Source organism: Vombatus ursinus, unplaced genomic scaffold, assembly GCF_900497805.2.
Source record: "Vombatus ursinus unplaced genomic scaffold, bare-nosed wombat genome assembly UNPS02001419.1, whole genome shotgun sequence".
NCBI lineage: Eukaryota > Metazoa > Chordata > Mammalia > Diprotodontia > Vombatidae > Vombatus > Vombatus ursinus.
Genome location: NW_020941197.1, coordinates 16797674 through 16820610, shown reverse-complemented (window position 1 = coordinate 16820610; position 22937 = coordinate 16797674).

Below are 22937 nucleotides of genomic sequence, written 5' to 3'. Positions count from 1 at the left end.
CTTTTGCTCAGAAAGTACTCTATAACCCTACTTGCCTCTTGTCATTGTTCAGTTGTTTCAGTTGTGTCCAATTCTTTGTGACCTCATTTGGGTTGGCAAGGATACTGGAATGGTTTGCCATTTCTTTCTCCAGCTCATTTTACAGATGAGGAAACTGTGGCAAACCGGGTTAAGTGACTTGCTCAGGGTCATACAGCTAGTAAGTGTCTGAGGCCGGATTTGAACTCAGGTCTTCCTGACCCCAGGCCTGGTGCTCTATCCACTGCACCACCTAGCTGCCCAGTTCTCAAAATATAATATATTATTCCAATATTGACACAGGCCAAACCAGCTGCCCCATGCTACTGCCTCTAGGATAAAAATATAAATGTCTCACTTTGGCATTTAAAGCCCTTCACAATCTGGTGATAGCCTTTTCTTCCATGCTTGTACCCCCCTTCACACACTCTACATTATAGCCAAATTGTCCTTCTTGTGTTCCCCAGACTCAACACATTTATCACCTCTGTGCTTCTGCAAAGGCCGTTCTCTATGTGTCCCTTCCCACCTCCACTTCTTGGAAGCCATGTCATCCTTTAAGGCTTAGCTCACGTGCCATCTCCTGCGGGAAACCTTTGCCTATCCCTCAACTGTGAGTGTTCTCTCCTCCCTCCTCAAATTATGATGTCTGTACTTATCTGTTCACACATGGTGTTTCTCTAATAGAATATAAGCTCCTTGAGGGAAGAGGATGGTTTCCGGCTTGTTTTTGTGGCCTAGCATAATATTTTCATATCAGTCCGTCAGTTAATAAGCATTTATCAAGTGCCGACTTTGTGCCTGGCACTGTGTTAACAGCTGCAGACACAAAAAGAGGCAGAAGACAGTCCCTGCCCCCAAGGAGCTTACAGTCTAATGGGGAAGACAACAAGCATTATCAAAAGGATAGATAGGAAGTAATTAACAGAGGGAAAGCTAAGTAGAAGGTGGGATTTTAGTTGGGACTTAATGGAAGCCAGAGAAGTTAGACGGCAGAGATGAGGAGGGAGAACATTCCAGGCACAGAGGAGAGCCAGAGGAAATGCCCAGAGCTAGCAGATGGAGTGTCTTATTCACACAACAGCCAAGAGGCCAGTGTCACTGGATCAAAGAGGACGCATTGGGGAGTAAGGTGTAAGAAGACTGCAAAGGTAGAAGGGGGTTAAATTGTGAAGAGCTTTGAAGGCCAAACAGCATTTTGTATTTGTTCCTGGAGGCAATAGGGAGCCACTGGCGTTTATTTAGTGGGGGAGTGATCAAACCTGTACTTTAGGAAAATCACTTGAGTGGCTGAATGAAGAACGGATTGTAGTGGGGAGAGATTTGAGTCAGGCAGGCCCACCAGTAGGCTATTACTATAATAATCCAGGCGTAAGGTGATGAGGGCCTACACCAGAGTGGTGGCAGTATCAGGGGAAAGAAAGAAGTATCTTTGAAAGATGTCACCAAGGTGAAATCAGCAGGCCTTGGCTGCATATAGTAGATGTTTAATAAATGTTAGGTGCTTGTTAGATTGGTTTGGATATCTACTCAACTGATAGATTTTGATAGATTTCTTTTGATTGGCATAACTAGTCAATACAGTTTAATTGACTGATCCAATATAAATTTTGTCACAATTTGATAGACGTTATACAGTATCAAATAATTGTTAGACTGAACAGGTCATTTAATTCACTCAAACTTGAGAGGTAGTATAATGTGGTGGAAAATACACTGGTTGGTAGTCAAGAGACCTAGTTTCTTGGTCTTTCATAAATAAGCATTTGTGACTTTGGGCAAATTATTTTACCTCCATGGGCCCGTTTCCTCATCTATAAAATGAAGGTATAGAAATAAGAGACCATAAAACTGTATCATTAGAACTATAACTGACCTTAGAGGTCACTGTAGTGAGTGACTTGCCCAGAGTCACATAGGTAGTATCAGAGATAGGATTAGAACTCAGGTCTTCTGAACTCCAGTTCTAGCACTCTATTTAAATCTGACATTCCATGACTCTAGCTGTATAAATAGAGGTAACATATTCCTATACAGAGTGAATAAGATTGGTTGGCTATTCTTGTCTTCAAGTAAAATTCCACATTTTTTTTTGTTGGAATTAAATGGATTTGCTTCCTAGAGCTCCTCAGAGGCTTAGACCCTTCTTAGGTAGCTAGTTTGACCCAATATCTAAAAAGCCTTTAGTTAGTCTGGGTTACTAACCATTTAAATGTCTGGGGTCAGGACAGAAGGTACAGCTATGTCCTTGTTTTGACTCAATAACAAATCAATAGATATGAGAACCCAATGAGACAGGACAAGTTGTTACTGTGTGCATGAAAATGACTGTACCAGTACATGGGGACTTCTCTAAACTCTTATCTCCCATTAAACTTGTAGCAGATACTGAAATTTTTGTCATTTCTACCTCTCCCACTGAGACACTTAAGAGAATAGACAGCAGACTCAGAAAGGCATACATGGCATGGGATGGGGGTGCTAACTAGTAAAGAGTAGATGGAGAAAGGAGAAAAGAGAAAAGCAAGAGGGATGGTTAGTGGCATTGGGTAGAAATTAGAGGACACTGGGGATTTTGTCCTCATCTTACACAATTCAGTTGAATTGAAACATTGACCACCTACTATATATAGGACCCAAATGAGGTGACACTGAAAGATAGAACACCTTATGGTAAATCTGTAACTAAGGCAAGATAATCAGGGCCATGTCCTAAAGTGCCCAAAGAGGGGCGGAGCCAAGATGGTGGACTAAAAGCAGTGACTTGCTTGAGCTCTCCCCCAAACCCCTCCAATTACCTATAAAAAATGACTCTAAACAAAATCTAAAGCAGCAGAATCCACAAAAAGACAGAGTGAAACAAATTTCCAGCCCAAGACAGCCTAGATGGTTGATTAGAAAGGTATATCGCGCCGGGCAGGGAGAGGAGCAGAGTTCGGCGTGGGCATGCAGGCCGCAGGGACCCTGAAACAAGCTTCAGAGGACTGAATCGCAGGCAGCTGGGGCAGTTTCCAGACTTCTCAACCCACGAACGCCAAAGGCAGCTTAGAAGGTCAGTGGGAAAAGTCTATGACTGTGGTGGTGAGAGAGGAGTGCAGCATCCCAGCCCCATTCCTTGGGGCAGCAGCTGCTTCCTGAGCTTCCAGGCCACAGACTGAGAGGGAATCGAGTGGCTGATCAAAGGGGAATTGCAGGGATCTCTTTGCTTGTGCTGAGGAAGGAATCTCTTGATTTGCCGGTGCTTGGTAGACCAGAGCACAGGCCAGGAAAGGAGTAAACACCTCGCCCTTAATCATAGCACCTTGGAAGAACTGAAAATTTACAGGTCCCTAGAAATATCTCTGAAAACAGCTGTACAAACCCCCGAAGTTTGGGACAGTACATTCTCCACACTGGAAATAGACTCCTACCTTAACAAAGAGTCTATAACTCAAGTAATTGGCCGAGATCATGAGCAAGCAGCACAAAAAGAGTCAGACTATATTATCTTACTTTGATGACAAAGAAGATCAAAACATACAACCAGAAGACAACAAAGCCAAAGCTCCTACATCCAAAGCCTCCAAGAAAAATATGAATTGGTCCCAGGCAATGGAAGAGCTCAAAAAGGATTTTGAGAAGCAAGTAAGAGAAGTAGAGGAAAAACTGAGAGTGATGCTAAAGGGGACCCAAAAAAATACTGAAGAAAATAACACCTTAAAAAGTAGCCTAACCCAAATGGCAAAAGAGGTCCAAAAAGCCAATGAGGAGAAGAATGCCCTTGAAAGCAAAATTGGCCAAATGGAAAAGGAAGTCCAAAAGCTTACTGAAGAAAACACTTCCTCAAAAATTAGAATGGAGAAATTGGAAGATAGGGACAATTTGAGAAATCAAGGCATTGTAATATTAATCAAAAGGAATGAAAAAATAGAAGAGAATGTGAAATATCTCATTGGAAAAACAACTGACCTAGAAAATAGATCCAGGAAAGAGAACTTAAAAATTATTGGACTATTTGAAAGCCATGATCAAAAAAAAAGTCTAGATATCATCTTTCAAGAAATTACAAGGAAAACTGTCCTGATATTTTAGAACCAGAGGGCAAAATAGAAATTGAAAGAATCCGCCGATCACTACCTGAAAGAGATCCCCAAACGAAAACTCCTAGGAATGTTGTAGCCAAATTCCAGAATTCCCAGGTCAAGGAGAAGATATCTCAAGCAGCCAGAAGGAAACAATTCAAGTACTGTGGAAACACAATCAGGATAACACAAGATTTAGCAGCTTCTACATTAAGGGTCTAGAGGGCATGGAGTATGATATTCCGGAGGGCAAAGGAGTTAGGACTAAAACCTAGAATCACCTACCCAGCAAAACTGACTATAATCCTTTAGGTAAAAAATGGTCGTTCAATGAAATAGGGGACTTCCAAGCATTCCTGTGGAAAAGACCAGAGCTGAATATAAAATTTGACCTTCAAATACAAGGCTCAAGTGAAACATGGAAGAGGTAAACAGGAAAGAGAAATCATAAGAGATTTATTAAGGTTGAACTGTTTACATTCCTGCAGGGAAAGATGATATTTGTAACTCATGGGTCCTTTGTCAGTATTTGGGTAGTGGGAGGGAAAAAATTGTATGTATGTATAGATAGAGGGCACAGGGTGAGTTGAAGATGAAGGGGTGATATCTGGAAAATAAAATTAAGGAGTGAGAGAGGATTATACTGGGAGAAGGAAAAAGGGAGAAGTAGAATAAGGTAAAATATCTCACATGAAACAGACAAGAAAAGGCTTTTACAGTGAAGAGGAAATGGGGGAAGGTGAGAGGGAATGAGTGAATCTTATAGGATTTGACTTAAGGAAGGAATAACAAACACAATGGGGTATGGAAATCTATCTTACTCTACAGGAAAATAAGGGGGGGGAAGGGGACAAGAGAGCAGGGAGATGATAGAGGTGAGGTCAGATTGGGGGAGGGGATAATCCAAAGCAAACATTTCTGAGGAGGGACAGGGTCAAAAAAGAGAATAGAATAAATGGGGGGTAGGATACGATAAAAGGAAACATGCTTAGTTTTTCACAACATGACTACTACGGAAGTGTTTTTCATGACTACACATCTATAACCTGTAGCGAGATGCTTGCCTTTTCAATGAGGATGGGTGGGGAGAGAGGAAGGGAGAAAATTTGTGACCCAAAGGTTTAAAAACACATGTTAAAAATAAAAAAAAAATAAAGTGCCCAAAGGAGGAGGAGAGGGAAGGGGAAAGGAGGGAAGAGGAAGGGAGGGAAGGGGAGGGGAGGGGAAGCCAGAGGAGAGGAGGTGAGAGGTGGGCAAGGGAGGGGAGGAGAGGGGAGAGGAGGGGAGGGGAGGGGGGAGGGGGGGGGGAGGGGAGGAGAGAAAAAAAGCAGGACTAAGTGAGAGGCATCCAACAGAGAAACTCTTTTACCAGGGATTGTAGTGACTGAGATTTATATTATGGGATTTGGGGGACCAATGTTTATTGATTAGAAAGCCTCTGTTTTGTTTTCCTTTTTTTAGTAAAATCTCTCTTTACTATTGATGTGAAGAAGGGAGAAAAAAAATCTCAAAGTATGCCTGGGCTTTTTGTGTCTTAAGAGTCTCTGACACGAGCGTCATGCACAGTCAAGACCCTAGATTTTGTCATTCAATTACTTGTAAACATCATAGGAGATCAAGAGCTGGAAGGGCCTTAGAGGTCATTGATTTCAGTTCTCTCCTTTCACAGATGAAGATCAGAGTGATCGAGTGATTAGCCCAAGATCAATTAGGTGGTAAGCCTCAGCCCTACGAGCCTAGATCCTCTGCCTTTACAGGCAGCTGCGTTCTTTTTCCCTGCCCTCACTCTGTACCCTGAGTGGTAGCCGGCCAAGTCTTCCTGATTTCAAGTCCAGAGCTCTGTTATCTGCAAACTGCTTTATATCTATGACTTACTTCTCTGATAAGGCTATAAAAATACCATATTCTTCTTTTGAATCTTCCATAGTCTACAAAATAGTTGCTGAACACAGAGGTTTGATAAATAGTCATTGAATTAAACTGTATTGTTTCAAATATTTCCTTTTTAGGACAATCAATCCAGGGAAAGGGACAAATATGCATAGAGTTGGGCCAGGTGTACAGATACATCCAGACCCATACAGCCTGCACAATGTGCCCTCCTTTAGGAGCAGACAGACACCGCCTGTCTCTCAGTCTCCCTGAGTCATTCTGACTATTCTTTCTCTTTCTCCCCTTTTCCCCAATTCTCTGACTTTCTGTCACTGTCTCTCTCCCTCTCTGTGTGTCTCTGTCTCTCTCTCTCTGCCTCTGTCTCTCTTTCTCTATCTATATCTGTCTCTATATCACTCCTTTCTCTATCTCTGTGACTGTCTCTGTCTCTATCTCTGTCTCTCTGATTCAGTGTCTCTGTCTCTGTCTATCTCTCTGTCTCTATCTGTCTTTCTTTCTCTGCCTCTGACTCTCTTTATCTCTGTATCTATATCAGTCTCTTTATTGCTCCTTCTTTCTGTTTCTGTCTGTCTCTGTCTCTCTCTCTGTTTGTCTCTGTCTCTGTCTGCCTCTTGGTCTGCCTATCTGTCTCTGTCTTTTCTGTCTCTCGCAGCTCCACCTGCAGGCCAGTGGCTTGAGTTCCTTGGTGAAAAGCAATTTTATCACTTCAGATCATACCTAACTGTCAACACTTCTCTCATTCAAAGAGTGCTTTTCAAAAATGGCACCAGGGTGGGAAGGCAGCTCCAAATCTGAATATTTCAATGGTATAGCAGAATTTTTAGAAGCCTTAGAAGCAATCCTAATGTCAAAAGGTCTTCATTGCCAAGAGATGATTTGATGTGCTGAGGAGGGCAACCTCAAATGCACACTTCACAGGGCTGTTTTGAGAAGCACTTGGAAGATGAGAAATACTAAGGTAGGTGATGACAAATATAGATGCATTTCAAGTTGACCTAACACTCATTGTGGCACAAGCTTGGTTAGATCGAAAATCTGCAAAACGAGGGTAGATAGTCATAACTAACAATTTTTAAGTACAAAAAGTGGTCCTTTTAAGACAAATTCAAATGAGGGGAGGGGAAAGAGATTCTGGGACACTGTCCTTTTAGGGGCAGACACAGATCCCAGAACACTTCAGGACCATCGTCCAGTGTATATGTGGAGTATACACTGTCCAGTGTGTATGTAATAAGGCCTGATAAGCTCTGATAAAGAGATTGCTAAATTTGGGGAGAAGCTCATTTGGGGCAGAGATTGGTGGGAGGGGTGATTGGGGGTAGAGAAATGAGCCATCAGGCAACTTTATATTTTAACTAATCATTCTTGCGCTACTAAGTTCAAATGTCTCTTATTTCAGAAGTACAAGCTCTTAGCAGTACCCTCTGTTTCAGTGCCCTAGGTCAAAGCCTCAATTGTCTTGTCTTAGTTAAGGCATTCGACAGATTAATAGGTGATACAAAGTAAAAATCGCACATAGGAGGTGCAGCAGAGTTACTGAAAGATGAGGATTTTGAGCAATGTCAGCTAACTGGCCAGCTGGGAAAAAAAAAAACTGCAAAAATTTTAAATCTACAGCCAATAGCCCAGCCAGGTCTGTATCTAGAAGCAAAAGAGTTGTTCATTTTGATTAGAGATTGGGCATTCATTGCAAAACCAGTATTAGATCACCGATTAGGATTCATTGAAAGAAGTTGTCTCAGTTAATGACTATTCTTAATCATAGACTACTTTTGAAGAAAGGTGGTTTTAATATACCTTTAAGTAGATTTATATGGATTGTCTAAAATTACTAATGATCCCCTCATATTTCTCATACCACTTTGTCTAGATACTTCCTTTGCCTTTAAATACACTGAATCTTGTATTCCAAGGCAACTGTGTGTAGTGGGGAACAAGCTGGCCTCAAAATCAGGAAGACCCAGGTTCAGATGTTACTTCTAGCACATACTAGCTGAATGACCAGCGCTTAGCACAGCACCTGGCTCATGATAAGTGATTGTTGTTCATCCTTCCCAGGCTCACACAACTAGTAAATGTCTAAGGCTGGATTTGGACTCAGGAAGATGAGTGTTCCTGACTCCTGGCCCAGGAACTCTATCTACTGTGACACCTAGGCGTAGCCAAAGGGGAAATCACTTGAGGGTTAAGTACTGGAAAGCCTGACAACTAGTATCCCCAGGCTCCCATACATTTCTCCAGATTCATGGAACTGCTTAAGAGTTGAGACTCTTCTTGCAAGGAGAAAGTGCTTGAGATTATTATAAAGGCAACTTTACCCCCAATGCCCAGGGACCTATATAGCCCTATACACTTACAGCTTTCTTTTTCTTTCTTTCCTTCTTTTTTTTTTTAAAGGAATTCAGGGTTAAGTAACTTGCCCAGGGTCACACAGCTGTACGTGTCAGGGGCCAGATTTGAACTCAGGAAGAAAAGTCTTCCTGCCTCCAGGTCCAGCGCTCTAGCTAGACCCACCCTTACAATATTAACAAACTGTTTATAGTACTACAGCTCCCATGAAGAAGGAAACAAATAGGATGTTGTTAGAAAGGCAGAAGGGTACAGTGGAATAGATGATAGATTCAGAAGAGGACTTAAGTTCAAATCTAAGTTCTGCTATCTTTCTGTATGACATGGTCATACAAATAGATAGTTACTTAACATCTCTGGTCCTGCAAAAAGTAAAGCAGTAGATTAAATGACCTCTACTTCCCTTTCAGCTTTAAATCTATGATCCTGTGAATATCCTTGTATATCAATGTGGGCCCACAAGGAGTAATCATTAGAAAAGATGGGACCTAAGGTAATTGGATGGTACTGTCTTGCTTTTGCATTTGTAAAGCGTAAAAGTCTCCTAATATTGGGAGTAGACTCAGACTTTAAGAATGAAGACATTTTAAGGATATTAGTCAGAAAATTGAAGGGATTGTGCATGTATAATTAAATAAAGGAGGCATTGCTACAAAGAGATTGAAGATCACAATTAAATCCAGGAATTGCATTATATCATTCATGGCTGAGGTCATACCCCCTTGTCATAAATAAATACCATAGGCCCCAAATTAGCATTTTGTTTTGACATGGACAATGTCTTCCACAAAAACAATATTAGGAGATGGTTTGGACAGGCAAGAGTTTTAATGGAATACCTGAAGGCTCATGAACCAGAAAAGTGATGAGACTGACAAATAGCCAAAAGGGAACAGATGCAATAGCACTGAATAATCTCACAGAGGGAAGTCCAGCTCCTGCTCCTCTACAGCTGGCAGATCCTTGAAGGCCCTATATTGTTTTAGAAAACCACAAGTTAACATTATCTCTATATTGTGAGGGCTACTAGATGGTGCAGTGGTTAGAGAGCTGGACCTGGAGGCAGGAAGACTCCTCTTCCTGAGTTTAAATCTGGCCTCAGACACTTATTAGTTGTGTGACCCTGGGCAAGTCACTTAACCTATTTGCCTCAGTTTCCTCATCTGTGAAATGAGCTGGAGAAGAAAATGGAAAACTACTCCAGCATCTTTTCCAAGAAAACCCCAAAATAGGATTATGACTGAACAACACATTGCGTTGTACTTTGGTTTATTTGGTTAACTATTTTCCAATTACACTGTAATCTGTCTCAGGCCAAACTGGGAAGATTTGAGGAGCAGGCTAAGAGTTAGGGATTAATGTCCCTCCTAGCTCCCAGATGTTGGTGGAACTACTTTTTTTTTTAAATCACTTATTTTACCCTATTATACTGCAAGGTCTTTGAGACCTTTGCTCTGCCCCTTACTGCTCCTTGGCTCCAGCTCTCTCTTGATTCAGGAATTCTTACTTTCCTTTGCAAGAGGTTTGGTCCCAGAATTCCTCATTTTGTTCAGGAATTCCCCCTTTTCTCTTTTACTGCCCAGTGCCACTGGGCCACATGTGGCTCTGTGGTCCATCTTCCCATGGAGGAGCCTCACAGATGCTTAGGCTTCCTCTCCAGGGAGCCTCAGTCATTATAGTCTTTCCCTCTGAGCCCCTTGATTATTCTCTCCAACTGTCAAGTTCCCCTTTAACGTCCAAATTCAAGGGATATGAAGGGGTCTATGAATCAATCATCCTTAATGTGTTGTCAGTGGGCCAGTGGTACCCAATAAAGGAGACTTCTTCACTGCCAGAACAAAGCCTTCATCCTTTCATTGCTGGCAACCTGGTAAACAAGGCATTAATCAAACTAGTCTCTTTCTGGGTATAGACGCTACACATCTGGGTCTCCTCTGAGCCCAGCACAGGGCCCTAAGGTAGTAGGTGACTTAATAAATGTTTGCTGTATTGAATTCTCTAGTGAAGTCCTGTTTTAATGAATAGATAAGACTCATTTGCAGTTTGTAGAATATATTTGCATATTATTAATATGATAGCATCCTTAAAAATAAGTTGTTCGTTTAATTACGTTCAACATGTGCCTCCCATCCCTACCACCAATTTAATTCAACAAATGCAACCAACATTTATTAGATGCCTCCTGGGGTCTAGAGCAGTGTGTGAGGTGCTGGAGGAGATACAAAATTTAGATAAAGATAGTTTCAATCCTCAAGGAACTTAACAGTCTAGTAAGGAAAAATGATATATCCAAGTAACTGTAACTCAAATGAATACATGCATTAGAGAGGTACAGGGGAACAAAATATTTAGCAGATTAGATATGTACTTTCTCCCAAGCTACTATTTCTTTACTCTTTGCTTCATTTCTAATGATTTGTTTCCAGGAGTGGAGAACCGTTTACAGTGGAAAGGGTATTGCCTCTGAAGTAGAGGGCTTGGGTTCATATTTTGCCTCCAGTGTTTGCTGCCTCATTGACCTTGGGCAAGTCACTTGACCTCCGCTTGGCCTCAGTTTCCTCATCAGTAAAATGGAGGGGTTGAACTAGATGACCTTTGAGATCCCTTCCAGCTCTAAATCTATGATCAAGTCAACAAGGTGTTTCGTTAGAGTGCTGAACCTAGAGTCAAAAAAGGCTGAGTTCAAATCCTACTTTAGATACGTACTAGCTATGTGACCATGGGCAAGTCAGTTCACCTCTATCTGCCTCCATTTTCTTATCTGTAAAATGGAGATAATAACAGCAACTACTTCCTAGGGTTGTTGTGAGGGTCAAATGAGATAAAAATTATAAAGCACTAAACAATTATTATCCCTTGGTTCTAGATTCCTTTCTTGCCAGAGGGACTTCAATCAAGGCCAGGGCAAATAACAGTAAAGTGAATAGAAAGTCAGAAGTAAAAATGACCATACAGAACATGTATAGTACATGTTCCTCATTTTGCAAATAAGAAAACATGGCCCAAGGTCACAAGACTACTTGGCAACAGACCCGAGAATTGCACACAAGTCTACCAACTCCCAATCCAGTTCTCTTTCCACTACACCATCCTTCTTGAATTCTTTCCACTTCTCCCCACCCTTAGCCTGGATCTGTGAGGTGACTATAAGACATCTTTTTTGGGCTAAGAGTTAGGGATTAATGTCCCTCCTAGCTCCCAGATGTTGATGGAACTACTTTTTTTTTAAATCACTTATTTTACCCTATTATACTGCAATGTTTGTTCCTTTCCTTTTCACTGGAATGACTTGCTCTTCTATACCCTTCCTAAATCCATTAGAAATGGTAATAAATGAGAGACAGAATAGTAAACCCTTGATTTGCTCATACAAACTCTATATGCCAGAAAAAATCAAAACATTGATTGTTGATGTTTCCAAAAGACGGCGGACCAGCCTTTGTTTCTGCCAGCTATGCTTGTCAGAGTAATTCATGAGCCCCTAACACCTGTTCCCTGAAATAGTTGTAAACCATCAATATTGTTCTCCATATTCCACTGCTAAGGGTAGCCTTGTCAGATTTCAATAGACTTAAACCCTGACAGTCGGCTATGCAGCATTTAAGATTTATGTCCCTTTTAGCCTCTGTTCTTTTTCTGCCCCAACTTAGTCCTCGTCGGTAGGAGATTTAATGGGTGACTTAAGAGGCCGCAGCCACACGTGAACTCACTCTGAGGAGCCATGCATGGGAGGTACTCCTCTGGGACCACTGACTGCTACAGTCATGACAGCTGCTATGGAGCCGCAGATGGAAGGAGAGGAAGCCCATCAATCAGTGAGCAAGCTGTGATAGGCACTGAGGATAAAAAGGCAGAAATAAATCGGCCCTTACCCTTGAGTAGATAGCATGTTCCCAGAAGAAGGAGAGGTGGTAGCAGCTGGACTTGTGATTCCACCGAGAGAGGGAGATTCCAATGCAGGCTGCCACCTTGGCTGCAGTTGACGGTCTTAGAAAGTTGCATGGATGACTGAGAGGCTCATACAATTAGTGTCATGAGAGGTGAGACTTGAACCCAGGTCTTCCTGGCCATCTATTCACAATGCTACGTTGTTTCAATGTACACATATAAATTCATCTTTAAAAAAAAACAACAAACCTTAAATATTCAAATGGATCAATAATCTCATCACAAGGCCACTATAAAAGTTCCCTGTAATTATATGTATTATAGCCCATCTATGCCTGCTCATCCTATGTGACTCTTGTCCTTGGCCTTTTCAGTTGGTCACAGGAGAATCCATCCACTATGGAACATTTATAACTCAAAAACAGGCAAACACTACAATCCCAGCTTGTTTTATTGTTTTGGGCTTGTTTTATCATTTTGTCGATTGTCTAGATTAATGCTAATAATGCAAATTAAATTTAAAAGTATGTAGTGTGAACATTTATTTTTCAGAGAGACACTTGTTAAATATTTACCAGCACATTCTTGCCTCTATGTAAAACCTTTCCTGGTTTCCTAGCTTCTAGTGCTTCTCTCCCACAAATTCCCTTATATTTATTTCATACATGTTTTAAATTTCATGGGTGTGAAATCCTTGTCCAGTGACCAAGTCACTGTTCTCATACTGCTGGAGGACTTGAATCATATCAGTCTTGACATTCTTGCCATAAAGGAAGCTAGAAGAAAGAGGCAAGTTGTGACTAAATGAATGGAGGGCTCATTGGTACAAGTACTCCTTGAAATGGAAAAAAAAAGATCTGGGGAAATGGATTTTATTCTACACCTAAAGGTAACCAGAGAGACCATCTCATGGAATATTTAGTCATCATATATAATAGTATAAGAGACAGAGAAAGAGGTCTTTCTCCCTTTCCTCTGCCAGTATATGGTAGAGTGAAGCGCTCTGGTGATCCACCTTCCATCCCTTGCTTATGCCATATGATCAGCCTGTTTTCTCTTCCTAACACAGTATTGTAGATTTATAAATGGAGGGGACCTCGTAAGTCATCTAATCTAGCACTACCACCCCCATTTTATAGATGAGAAAGTAGAGACCCAGAACAGTTAAGTGAAATGGCCAAGGTCATACAGGAAGTGACAGAGCAAGGATTCAAAGCCAGATCCTTTGACTTCAAATCCAGCATTACGGCCTCCCATCAGAGCCACCATTACTGCCACTGCCAGTACTACAACCTCACATTTATATGGCTTTTTAAGGTCGACGAGTTGTTTTACATACATTATCTCATTTGATTTTCACAATACTATTGAAATCATGGCTCTTTGGAGTATTGAAGAATATAAATTGTAAACAATACTACAGGCAAGCCAGAAAGGAAAAACAATTGATGTCCTGACTCCATGTATCACTAGGTAGCAGGAGAGTGCCCAGGAATGCACAACTACATTCTTAGAGAACTGTGCAGTCCATACCAGAACTTTTCTTGTATAAAATGGAGCATCAAAATCTGGGGGATTAACATGGAATGCATTTCTTTCTCAGAAGAGAGAACAATTGAGGGGAAAAAGGGGAGAGGAGGACAGAAAAGAAGACTATGGGACAAGGAAGGAGAATAACCATATAATCAGAATCATAACACGTCAGAACAGGAAGGGGCCTCATTTTATTCATCCCCTCCTCTAACTCTGACAAGAAACTAAGACAAGAGAAGTTAAATGACTTGCCCAAGGCCATATGGATGGGGAAGGGAAGGAGAAAGAAAAAGAACAGAAAAGAAAAGAAGAGAAAAGATTTCCCCAAATGATTTGGTCATTTATTAAAGCACTTGATATGTAAGTGTGCTATATCCTGAAATACATACTGTATATATGTGTAGATCTAGTGTATATATATGTGTGTGTGTGTGTATATATATCTAGTGTATATATGTACATTATACACACACACACGTACACTGTATGTGTACGTGTGTGTATATACATACATAAATACGTACATATACTGTGCTATGCCCTGAAATCAACGCAGGTGCAAATCACCTGGAACAAGAGTCCTCCATTCCTTTAGCCACAACTTCCTTCTTTCATCTGGCTTCCTTCATGGAAAGAATGTCAAGATTGACATGATTCACCTCCTCCAGAAGTATGACAACAATCATACATCCAGCATTACAAATAAACTGCTATATTTGGCAGTTAGAGTTCTTCACTACCTGACTTCACTCTCCAGGTCCAGAGTGATAATCCAGGAGTGATAATTCGTGTCACTACCCTTCATGCTCTCTATAATCCAGCCAAATTGGTGTTCTTGCCGTTCCTCACACACAAAATTCCAGACCCTATTTCTGTACTGTCGCCATTTCTAGGTTGTTCCCCATGCCTAGAATATACTCTTTCCTTGATGGGGTGCTGGGGTGCTTGTGTTTGGGTGCTTGTGCTTGGACCCCAATTTCTCCCTAGTCTCAGAAACACTGTCTCCGACAACCACTCCCCAGCCCAAGGACACTGTACCTAACAGTTACTCATGCATGGGCTCCAGCACAACCCTTATCTGTCTCCGTGGTGCAGCTACACAAAGCTGGGTGAGGGAGTGCTGGGCTGCTCAGGCCCCAGCCCTCAGATCATGTCTCTGGAAACCTCCCAATTCCTTCGTAAGTTCCTGTCTTGTGAGAAAGCATTACCTTGTTGCAGAGCATTCTCTCATCAAGACAGAGGGAGAGGGGTGCCTTGCCCAGCCCAAGGAGTTTTGTCCTTGGCTGACCCAAGGACTCTTTCTCCTGCCAGACTTCAAAGATCCATACATCTGTCATCTCCCTCCCTGTATGGTATACTCCCTGTACTTTCTCATCCATAGCTCCCAAAGACACTTGGATGTTTAGATTACCTCATCAGTGTCCCCGGCATTTCTTTTCCATGGCCTTTTCCATATAAACCTTAGCTCCACCCTCAGTCTTTCACAGGTTCCTTAATAATCCTTGTCCGCTGAAAAGCATAACAATAAATCTTTGCCACCTTGACTTAAAGAATGCTTGAGTCTGTGAATTCATTCCAGACGACCCAGTCTGGTACTCCAGTCTTTGAGGGGTCTCATCCTCTCAGACCGCAACATCCTCACTTCCACTTGTTTGAATTAAAGGAGAGATAGAGGGAGGGGGGAGGCAGGGAAGGAGGAAAGGAAGGAAAGAAGGAAGAAAGGAAGGAAGAAAGGAAGGAAGGAAGAAAGAAAGAAAGAAAGAGGAAGGAAGAAAGAAAGAAAGGAAAGAAAGAGGGAGAGAGAAAGAAAGAAAGAAAGAAAGAAAGAAAGAAAGAGAAAGAAAGAAAGAAAGAGAAAGAAAGAAAGAAAGAAAAAGAAAGAAAGAAAGAAAGATTCTATATGTAAGGGTGTTCTGGAGCCAGGTCAAATTAGTTGAGGAAAGCCTATTGTTAAATTTTCATTGTGAACATTTGTATCTCAAAAACAGGCAAACACTACAACCCCCGCTTGTTTTATTGTTTTGGGCTTGTTTTGTTGATTGTCTAGATTAATGCTAATAATGCAAATTAAATTTAAAAGTATGTTGTGTGAACATTTATTTTTCAGAGAGCCAGTTGTTAAATATTTAGTAGCATATTCTTGCCTCTATGTAAAGTTTTTCCTGGCTTTCTAGCTTCTCGTGTTTCTCCCCGACAAATTCCCTTATATTTATTTTGTATGTCTTAAATTTCATGTGTATAAGATCCTTGTCTAGTGACCTACAAGTCACTGTTCTCATACTGCTGGAGGAACTGAATTGTATCAGTCTTGACATTATTGCCATAAAGGAAGCTAGAAAAAAGAGGGAAGTTGTGGCTAAATGAATGGAAGGCTCATAGGTACAAGTACTCCTTGAAAAGGAAAAAAAAAAGAGTTGGGGAAATGGATTTTATTCTATACATAAAGGTAACGAGAAATATTATTTCATAGAATATTTAGTCATTGTGTATAATAGTATCGATGGTAATTATTTACCAAAAGATTCCCACAAAAATAATTGCAGTTTAAGCACCAATATAAATAGTGGAGGATGAAGCAGCAGATACTTTGCTAAAACCCTCAAAAGTAAATCAACATTCACTGTGATAGTTGGGAACTTTGTTGCAAAAGTGGAAAAAGCTGAGGGCATCTTTAATAAAAGTGGAAAAGCTGAGGGCATCTTTAATAAAAGTATCAGTAGGGAACAAGCAGTCTTTTCTACAAGCAATATTCAATTACATCTTTACCATTTCACAATTACTTGGAAAATGTAGAGAATATAAACTCTGTGCTTATTATTAGTTGATTACAAGAAATCATTTGATTTGGGATAACAAAACACAGTTTTACAGGTTCTTTTCACAGTAAAGTGTTATGCCTATACATCAAAAGCATTTGAGATGCCTTGGAAGATGTTTATAATAGAAATAATCTTGTTGAGTGACCCACCGAGTACATTCATCAGGAGAGGCATAAAACAGAGAGATGTTTGCTCACCAAAGCTGTTTGTCTCTGTCATTTAGGAGATGCAGCACCAAATCTAGGGCAAAGGGGCATTCCCTGTGGATGTCGAGATCCTTCAGATGGGGAATCCTTAGTATATTGTGTGTCATGGACCTCTCTGGCAGTCTGATGAAGCCTATGTTTCTCTTCTCAGAATCATGTTTGTGAGAGATGATCTCTCAGAAGTGAACCTCCTCAAAGGGTTAATAGTTTTTGTTAATAGTTCTCACAAAGGGCAGCAATTAGGAGATCACTGGTCATTTGGAGAGAGATAAGGTCAGAAGCCAGATAGTAAGAAGAGTGGGAGGAGAGAAATTGGAGACACCTGTTGTAGATGTCCTAATTGTAGTGTTGAAATACACTCCCTTCCGACCTTGTCAAAACCCCCTCAGACCCTGTTTTTAAACATGTAGCAGAAAGAATAGAATTGCCCTACCCCCCAACCTCATTGCAAGACTTCCCACCTTTTCTTGTCTCCGGGCAAACTTGTGTAACCACCTTTGCTCTGTTACTGGGAAGATTTCTGTGAATAGATTGTACCCCCTGAAGCCCAGCTAATGGGATAAGGGGGTTTTGGAAGGAGGAACTCGAGTTAGGGTATAAATAAGCCTTGCTTTCTGTAACCAACTTGTACCGATACTCATCCTCCATGGCTAGGGCCATTAGGGCTACCAAGGGCGGTGCCCTTTCTCATGAGAAAGCAATAAAATCCTTTCTACTTTCAAGGTAACTAAGTCTTCGTTTTGAATTTGAGTAGTAGTCTCTGTCCCACACATGTTTTAAAAGCATAGAACAAAATACATAGGAATTCAAAGGAAACCAATTGTATTGAAATAGTTATCAAAAAATTTTTAAAAGTTCATGGGCTCTAGTTCAAGAACCCTGCTCCTGATGTCTCTTTCTGCAGATGACATTGTGCTGATTAAGTCAATCCCCGGAACATTACAGAGCCTCCTGAAAGAGATTTGTAATCTCTTTTAAAGAAATTACAAAGCAGTTTGGTTTAACCATCCACAGAGGAATGACCAAGTGGATGAAGAAAGTTTACTGCCCATATATTAGCATGCATTTGCATAGACAGACTAAGGAGTGTGTCCACCAGAATGTATATCTGGGATTCTACTGATGGACAATGAGCAATGAGCTGGGTCTGCCTGGAAGGAAGGAAGTGCCATTCTACCCATTCCAACACCATTCTATCCATTCCATCAGGCTCTCTCCACCAGCTACCTGCCTGGACCTAGGTACCTCCCCTCTCTCCTGCCAGCCCCTTCTAGCTTTTCAGTTACACTACTGCCTAAAGCCCTAACAAGTCTTCCATCCTGAGGCCAAACCCCTAGGAATGGTGATATCCTACTTGAACTCATTCTTTGATGATGAACTAAGACTACCAAACTGCAGTCAGGTTATAGTCTTCTTACCCAAATGATATCTGAACCCCCAGCTACCCATTATTTGAAATACTTCTCTGTTTACCACTGCCTGCTCTCTTATTCCTATCTCTCTCAACCCAGCCTCCCCCTACATCCCACTCTAAAACTACACATCCCTTCCGATGTGCTTTCTGGAATGTGTGCTCCATAGATGACAAACTTTCTCTCTTCTCAAATCTCTTCCTTTCTTGCTCCTTTTGTTTTCTTGTACTCACTGAGATCTGGTTCCTTCCCGATGACACAGTCTCCATGTTCTTCCTTTCTTGCACTAGTTGCACTTTCATTCATACCCCAACTCACTGGTCAAAGTGGGAGAGATAGAATATTCCTTGCTCCCCACTGCCACTTTCAGGCTCTCCCTCTACCATTACTACTCAGTAACCTCTCCTCCTTTGAGGATCACTTACAAGATTCTCAAAGTTATTTGATCTATCACCCCTTTTAAAAAAATTACTCAGCACCCCTCAGGAAATCTACTTTCTTTAACACTTTAACTTTTTAAAAAAATTTTTCATTTAAAAAAATATGAAATATTTTTTAAAAAATTATACATCTTAAATTTAATAATTTATTATAAATTTGTGGGTTTTTTCCTGCATTGAAATTTTGATGATGCAACAGTTGTGTAACTGTATAGTATCATATTGTAAACAAGTCATTACATGAACATATTCCTGCCAATGCATGCTAGACTACTCGACAATGTGCAATATACTCACCTGCCAACACTCTCTAGTTAAGACTTGTCAGGGGACTTGACCACTGATGGATTATAACTTGCATTTTGTGTGTTTATTTGGAAAATAATGTAATCACCACAACTTTAACTCTGTTACACAACAGATAAACACATGTATGAACAGTTTTTCAAAATTTTCCTCTCCTCTTCTTTCCTTATGCTTCCACCACCACCTTATTTTTATTCAATGCAGTATCACCCACTTTGGGGAATTCTGATTCTTAAACCATACTTACTGTCCAATCAAGATTCCAGTAGCTATTACCTACTGACCTCCAAGACACTCTTATTCTTTCCTCAATTAGTTCAGTGCCTGGCTCTCTCTACTGCCTTCTTTCTACCCCAACTCCTGCCATCAAACTAGGAGACATTAACACACATTGATACTCCCCCAAATACCCTAGTTGCTCAGTTTTTCAACTTAACTTATTTCCCATGGCCTACTCTTCCACTCCACCTCAACTACAGAGAAATTTGGTCATACCCATTATCTTGCCATCCACTGACACTGTAGTAATGTAGAACTGTAGTAATGTAATATAGAATGTAGTAATTTAAAAATGTAGAACACTGGGCCTGGAATCAGGAAGACCTGAGTTCAAATCCTGCCTCAGACACTTGCTTGCTCTATGACTGTGGGCAAGTCACTTAACATTTGTCTGCTTCAGTTTCCTCAACTGTAAAGTGGGGCTAGTAAGAGTATCTCACAAGGTTGCTGTGAGGATCAAATCAAATGAATTAATATTTGTAAAGCACTTAGCATAGTGTCTGGCACATAGTAGGCACTCAATAAATCCTTGTTGTTTTCCCTTTTCCCTTTCCTTATATGATCACAACCTGTTGCCAGTACAACTCTCTCCCTGTCTTGGAATCCCAAACCCTGTTCTTCATCCTCACCATGAACTCTAATCCTTCCAACCTTCTGCCATCACCTCTGCATCGACTACATTGACCTCTCCCCGTCTTGATCCTTTGTTGAACCAGTTCAACTCAATACTGCCCTCTTCTCTTAAGTCCCATGACTGCTTATCTTATAACTTATCTTGTCCCTCCAGGCTTCAGTAATCTTTGGATTGCTCTCACCATTCATTGTCTTAACTCCAGTTTACCTGCTGCTGCTGAAAAATGTAGAGGAAATCACAAAACCACGTCAACTGAGTCAAGTCTCCAATGGTTCCCCTACACTCACCCTCTTAGTTGAGAATCTTGTCTCATATTCCACTGGGGAAAAAATGAGGACATTTGCTGAGAGCTCTTTATTATCCCCTCTTCCTCATCTCATATCACTCAAATACTTTCTACTACTCTCACCTCCTTCATCCCTATTTTACATGAAGAGGTGATCCTTCTCATTACCCAGCTTAAACCCTCTACATGCACAAGTGATCTAATCCATCCCATCTTCTCCAGTTGTCCTTACTTTCTCACTAATCTTCAATCTTTCCCTGTCTGTCTACTGGATGTTTCCCTACTGAATACAAATACATCTATGCTTCTCCTTTCTCAAAAAAATTTTTTTTCCACTTGATTCTTTCATCTGTGATAGCTATCACTCCATACCTCTCCTCTCTTGTGACTAAAATCCTTGAGAAGGCCATCTATAATAGGTGCCTCCACTGCTTCTCCTCTCACTATCTCTTTAACTCTCTTCAGTCTGATTTCTGGCTTCATTATACTAGCAAAGCTCCTCTTTCCAAAGTTACCAGTGATCCCTTAATTGAAAAATCCAACTGCTTCTTCTCAGTCCTTGACCACAGCCTATGGCACTGTTGATCACTTTCTACTTGACACTTTCTTGTGTCCTTCCTTCACTTGGCTATCAAGTTGATCTTCCGAAAGCACAGGTCTGACTATGTCATCCCCTTATTTAATAAATCCCAGTTGTTCCCTATCATCTCTAGGATTAGATATAAAATCCTCTGTTTGGTATCCAAAGCCTTCTGGGATCTGGTCTCTTCCTTCCATTCCAGTATTCTTATACCCTCTTCTTCTCTCCCTCGATACCCCTCTTCTTGTCCCTAGTATTCTCTTCCTTCAGTTCAGTGACACCAGCCTCCTGGCTATTGCCTTCATATGACACTCCATCTTCAGTATCAGGGTGTTTTCATTGGCTATCCCCCGTGCCTGGAATTCTCTCCCTTCTCCTCTGTGCCTCCTGACTTCCTTTAAGCCCAGGCTAAAATCCCAGCTTCTGCAAGAAGCCTTTCCTCACCCCACTTAACACTGGTGCCTTCTCTCTGTTGATTATACTGAATATATCCTCTTTGTACATTGTTGTTTGCATGTTATCTCCCCATTAGACTCAGATCCTTGAGTCTAAAGACAGCAGGGACTGTCTTTTGCCTTTTTTTATTCCTAGCACTTAACATAGTGCCTGGCACATAGTTGTTGTTGTTTGTCCTTCGTTCTTGAAGAGGACCATAACATCAGGAAGATGATGCCATGACTTGCAAGTGAATTGTATTTAAGTGACAGAGGGCTGTGCAAGGTCACCAGGTCACTTTCTCCTCGGAAGCCATCTGGGTCCAGTGGCAAGATACAGATGAGGACAACTGGAAATGGCCTTCCCGGCAGATAGCAGGTGTTTAATAAATACTTGTTGCTTGAATGACTAACTGATTGGTGCTAACTGAAACCCTTCTATACTTTAGTAGATGGTTTCATGGTTAAGAATGTATCACCTGCTTTCCAAGCTCCCAGTGATGAGAATCTCCAAAATTAGCGGAACCAATTCTCAAAGGCCCACATTGGAAGCTTTTCTTCATCTGGAGATTTTCCAGAGTTTGTACTCCACTGGCATACCCTTGGAGACCCCAGGGTCACCTCCAAGGTAATGAATCATCACAGTAAGGCTTTGGCAGAGGTCGTAATTTATGCTCAGCATAATCTCTCTCCTTTTACCTGTGATTTTTCTCCTTGACACTGCATGCCATATTACTTAAGCCTCTCCAGTTGGTACTCATTAATGTTCATTATTGGTGTGCAGTCAGAGAAGATTAGAGTTATTAGTTGGTAAGAAAAAATCTGGTATTTTTGTTTGATAATATTCAGACTTAGTATCTGATTAATATCACATACACTTTTTAATATATTTTTATTAACTAGATGAATGGATAAATGAACCTAGAAAGAAAATAAAAGCAATAACCTATTATCAATGTATATTGAGGAAGCTGGAGAAAAATTCATTCATTAATTCAGGGAGCATTGGTTAAGTGCCTACTCTGTGCCAAATCCTAGGTATACAAAGAGAAACATGAGACAATACCTGCCCTCAGGGAAGTTCTATTTTACTAAGGAAAATTTATTCCTTTGGAAAATACATTTTTAGAATATTGAATTTGAAATTTCCCTAGGGAAAGTCCAAATAGATACTGAAATCCAGAGGTTCAAGCAAATATATTATCTATTAAACTATTCAAAAATTAAAATGCTTGGGATTTAAAGTTTAATTTTGTATTTTTAACTTATATTTTGAATAATGCAGTAGCTAAGAAAAAAAATCACATTTAGAACTATATGCTCATGTAAAGGTACTTTTCAGGCTCTGACAGAGCCTTCCATCATTTTTTCTCCTTCATTTTGTGATTAATCTTATGACGAACCTTAAAAACACACATCTCAACTGCAATATGTTATTAAATTGCTCTGTATCCTTTTCTGACCCTTCTTATCGTGTATTCATATATGTATATAGAGTTGGGGCAGGAGAAGATGAGAGGGGGAAGAGTTGGAGAAGGGTGGGGATTGACCAAGGGACCTTTAATTAATTTATTTCCCTACAGATAAGGTGAAATTACATAATATAAGGTGTAAATAACAGACATTAGAGTTTAAACTACGTGTAAAAAAAGTATGCTTTACTACCCCCTTTATGAGGTGTAAAAGCAGTCTACATTAAAATTTGATGTAATTAGAGGGTAGCTAGCCATCGACTGGCCAAAGGAAAAGCACACCCTCCTGTGGCCCTTTAAAAAGAAAGAACCGCTCTCTAAGGAGTC